The sequence below is a fragment of the Aplidium turbinatum genome, chromosome 16, assembly GCF_918807975.1.
Source record: "Aplidium turbinatum chromosome 16, kaAplTurb1.1, whole genome shotgun sequence".
NCBI lineage: Eukaryota > Metazoa > Chordata > Ascidiacea > Aplousobranchia > Polyclinidae > Aplidium > Aplidium turbinatum.
Window position 1 is genome coordinate 17,306,686 of NC_137487.1, and position 5,172 is coordinate 17,311,857.

The window sequence follows — 5,172 nt, forward strand, 5'->3', positions numbered from 1 at the left end:
ATTGCTATTCAATCCTGCCACTGCCAGTATATAAAGTGTAGAGAGGAAACCTGTGCGGGGTAGAGGAAAGCGTTTGGAATATCTATAAAGTCCAATTAACAGTATTTACGTAGTTATGCTAACAACAACACCCTGAATGATCGGTAGAAGCGATACTAACGAATTCATCACCAAAACTGCACTCAAGAAAAAAAAGGGGGGGCTTGTTCTCTTTCCTTTCTTTGGTCTAAGTTTTTAACGCCATGCAAATAATAAGAAACAATTGTGCACTTTTTGTTTTATTTCTTCATTTTCTCAACTCTAGTGATAAACAAAATAAACGACCGTTCTGTAACTCAACAAAACTAAAAAAACTGATGAATTTTGCTTCACGTAGTCAAAAAATAAATCGTGTAACTTACGAAAAATGTGAGATCATCTGAAGGCAAGCGCGAGACTAATTTAGTTTCTCGCGCGAGGTGATCGAAGCAAGACTGCACTGACCTCGTCATCACCTTTTATTTCATGTGCATGAGTCGGATTGTTGAAGTTTTAGGGTAGGCCTACGTTTGGCTGTCTAATGAAATTATGCCTGATGGATATTCTAACTAATTTGACTAACTCCATTAAACTATTTCCACACAATTGTTACTCAAATTATGATTTTAAGTTATCAGAGGGTGTTTGCATAGCCTAATATTGTAGGCCTAAACAAAAATGAATTTAAATGTTACAGAATAACGAAACAATATGAAATTAGGAATTATCACATTTTGGCTGTCATCCAAATTGTATAAATTCTAATTTTTATTCTTTCTCGTGTCTGTTCGTCTCTGTCCGTCAAAGGGCGAATGTGAACAGTTTTATTTTTGTTCCCTTTTTTCTTATTTCAAGCAGCTTAGATGGAAAAATACAAAATCTTTAGAAAATCACGTAGGGGAGACCGGGGATAGCTCGGACAATTTTTTGAAAACAGCTCATATTTTTTTTAAATTACACAGCAAGTTCGTAGCCTAAATGTTATTTTGTTGTAAACCTTAAAGCTTTGCCAAAAAAGGGTAAGAGTATCGTTTGTTTCAGAAAACCGGAAATGCTTATAAAAAGCATAATTTTTACGGTCCTCAAATGTCCGAAGTCACCCCGGTACCGGGGTAATTTCGGACATGCCTGGGGTCACCTCGGACAGCAATTTTATGCAGACGTTTTGAGTTGATTTGACAGTTAATACAGAATATTTGTTTTTCTTTTATATGTCCAAACCATTATGTCTTTAAAATCCAATAAATTATTCAAAAGATCTGAAAATAAGGTTTTGTTTAAGTTTGATTTTTTCCACGGGGATACTTCGGCCATTGTGTCCGAAGTATCCCCGACCACGTGACTACAGGTAAATGAAGAAAATATGGCTACCTGATTAACTGCTGGTCAAAATCATCACTTGCTTATCTGAGTATAGCTTTCTAACTACAACCTCAATCAATAAAAAGTTTGTTTTGGTTAACTGCCACGGAATTATGACCTCACACGTACAATTTTAAAATCTTGATATCACTGATAAAATTACTTTTTCGGCCTAAACTTTCTAAGAAAACCAGACATACTTGCAAACTTTATCCTGATTTGTAATGGAGCCACAAAGCTTTGGTAAACGTGATTTAACAATACTCTACTGTGACGTCAAATGCCTTATCCGAGGTATCCCCGCGTCCGAACTATCCCCGGTCTCCCCTAGCCTATAGGTTAATAGGCCTAATGGCCTTGTTAGGAAGGAAAACATGTTTGGTGTGATGCTGGATTGCTACACCGTAGCCTAGCCTACACAACGAAAAGTCAGGTCACTGTTGCTTTGTCATTTCATTTGGTGCTTTGTAGCTGGAACATTCAAACGTAAGATTGTCAGCAGTTTGTTCCTTTTCACCCCATTTGCAGGCCGATAAGAGAGGCATAGAGAGATCTTATCCAATGTTATATTCTTTAAAATTGTATTAGATGTCGTCTTCCTCACGTAACAACAATTTATCAGATGCATTTTTGAAAATCAGATATTCCACTAGACTGAAAGTATCATCAGTCTAACTACGTCAAGCTTTAGGCTAATACTTTTAAATCTTTATTTAAAATTTTTGTTTTTTAAAAATTCTTTAAAAGTGTTTAAAATATTATTTAAGGTGTTACGACCGTGCCGTATGTTAAACTGATTGTCCTACCGTAGTATCATGCACGTTTTAACGTCTGCGTTTTATTGCTTCTACCTTTTTCTATAATTCTGCTATGTTTGTCATACATTGTTTTTTGTTGTGATGGTCAGAAATAAAAACAAAATTAAGTAATATTTGCACTTTAGCGACCTTTGGTGTTATACGTTTATTATGGATTGTTGTTGGGAAACCAGATGCCAGAGATCTAATGACTTCGGTTCAACTGGTTGATGTGCGTGTTAATTTTTACTTACACTAAGTTTTAGCTAAAAAGTAGGGTTAATTTGTAGTGCAGAAAAATATTGCGAGAAGAAAGTTTTTCATAGCTGGAAGCTGCAGTTCTTTTCGTCTAACTTTTTCCAGGAGCTTATGTCAGAAGCAAACTTAAATGTTAGAGGCAAATCAATCAACTGTTTGTTTATCAAAACACGAATTGACATAAAACAAACATGCACACAATGTGCAATGTTTTGTTTTTGATAAGGAGACAATAAAACGACCATAAAGTCTACAGTACAAGTCAGTTGCCATCCTGGAAAGAATAACTATTAAACCAAAGAGAAAACTAGAAACACATAAACAAAGCTAATACTTCAATTAGTACTGTAAGTACCATTAATGCTCATCTTCATTAAATTTTATGTGAAATTTCTCATTGAAAATTAATGGGTAAAATTGCAGATGGACATCATCAATAAGGATATGTAGGCTACGGTACGGTAAGTAGCCTAATAGACATTGTTGAATATAGGGAATATGAATAAGGTACCGTTATTTACATATAGATAGAAAGAAAGAAAAAAAAAGTAAAAGTAAGTTTTCCCTAATCAATGTAGGAGTAATTTCAGATCAATGAAAGATTGAATATTCCTTCTAGTGCTGTAAGGTGAACAGGGAGTCGAACCGAACCCGAACCGGATTTTTGTAAACCGGTTTTGGTGCAATTTTGTTTGAACCTTAACCGGAACTGAACCGAAAATTTGAGTTAGCTTAAACCCTAACCGAACCCGAACCGGTTGAAAAAAGCGGTTCACTCCAGCATTACGTCATTGTTCGCAGTGTGGTAAGTGAAGTTGTACGTAGCATGTTGTTATCTTGGAGGCCACATTGTACGGATGAATTATAGCCTATTCCGTAACACACGATCCACTATCATCGATGCTTTGGAGAGGAATTTTTTGAGGAAAACAACTTCTGTTCTGTGACATCATAGACAATAAGTTTGATTGTAACTTGTGCAACAAATAACAAAGGCAAGCTAATTGAGCAAAACAGTGTTGAGATCAGTGTTGCCAACCTTGCGGTTTTCACGCCCAATTGGGCTAGTTAGTAGTTGGGCAATAGTAGGCCTAGGCCTAATTTTATCGGACCCGAACCGGAATTTATAAAACCGGTTTTAAGTTTCTTCGAACCTGAACCGGAACTGAACCAAATTTTGAAACAATCTTTGAACCAGAACCGGACCCGAACCGGAAAAATCAAACGGTTCGACTCCCTGAAGGTGAAACTATGGGCCTACCTAGAGATACTGCCTGATTTGTTACATTTTGCAGGTTTTACCAACTTTTGATAACTCAGAAATTTTTTAAAAATTGTAGCTTGTAGGTTGACTTATTTTTTACTATCATCTTCTCGTGATGCAATAAGTTTTAACATCATCAGGCTTTGAAGAACAAAGACAATTTGATTCCTGGAATTTAGTCACAATTGCGAACAGTCTGAGTGAAAGTTTTGTAACTTTATTTTTCACATTTTTTGCTTCTTCCCCAAGGTAACTAAAATCTTTATTTCATAACAAGTCAGCAAAAAGTTACAAAACCTTGGAAAATTTTAGTCAGGCAGCAGCGCTAATAGAAATCTGCAAAATTGGATGAATCAGGCCAAATCTCAAGGTACAGTACGGTAGCCATTGCAAAATGAAGAATGACTTATGACAAAAAAAGAAAATATTTTGAGTCTAAACATTCTTCATTGTCCAGCAGGTGTTGTTCAATAGCAGAGTCACTAGATATATTCGTATTTAACAATTTTGCATGATCAAAATAAAAAGAGGCATAACTTTTTAGGAATATCTTCTGTTCGAGGCATACTGTGTTTGAATTAGTCTATAGCAGCGGTCGGCAACCTGTGGCTCCGGAGCCGCATGCGGCTCTTTAATCTCTGCGCTCTGGCTCACGTTATACTTTTTTGTACTAGTTCATGTCACAATTAAACCATTGTGGTGTAATAATCAAAAACCGAATAGTTGCGAAAAGGAGGTGCAACACTTTACCTTTGTTTCCAGTGTTGCCGATTGGTACATTGGAGTACAAAAAAGTAAAAAATTTGGTACCATTTTGGTTGCGTTTTCGATTAACCCATTAATTGTGTTTCCCAGTCATGTTAAGAGTTGACAGCTGTAGGAATGGTAACTTCAAATCAGTTCTACAAGGTGCGGCCGAATAACTCGAGCAAAAGGCTTTCCTGTAAGCGTTAGGTTTTTGCTGTAAGCAGTCAATTAAATGGTGCGGCTCAGAGCAGGTTTTAGTTTGATGGAGACGAAACCAAATGGCTCTTTTAATGCTAAAGGTTGCCGACCCGTGGTCTATAGCAAATTTTGGCTAATCCAATGCAGTAGTGCTGCACACACACATTCATTGTCCTTAAAGTGATCCTAACTGCTACAGAAAGATTTCATTGAGAATGAGGTTTTGTAATATGTGATTATTAGGCAACCTGGTTTAAGTTTTTGAGTTTGTTCAGAATTGTACACAGTGTCATTGTCAAGGTTATCCTGGTTCGATGATATAAAATTTAGTTGAGTGCAGAAAAATTAGACCTATTGATTTGATATATGTACTTTGCACTCCTTCTGAAAAAGCTCACCTGGATTGAAAAGCTTTGTTGTGTAATGTGTATGTCTACTAGAAATATGTTGGCCGCCATGCTTTGTTCAATGTTTGTCAGATAATTTCATTTTTATATTGCATTTTATTTTGTGTACAAAAGTGTTTAG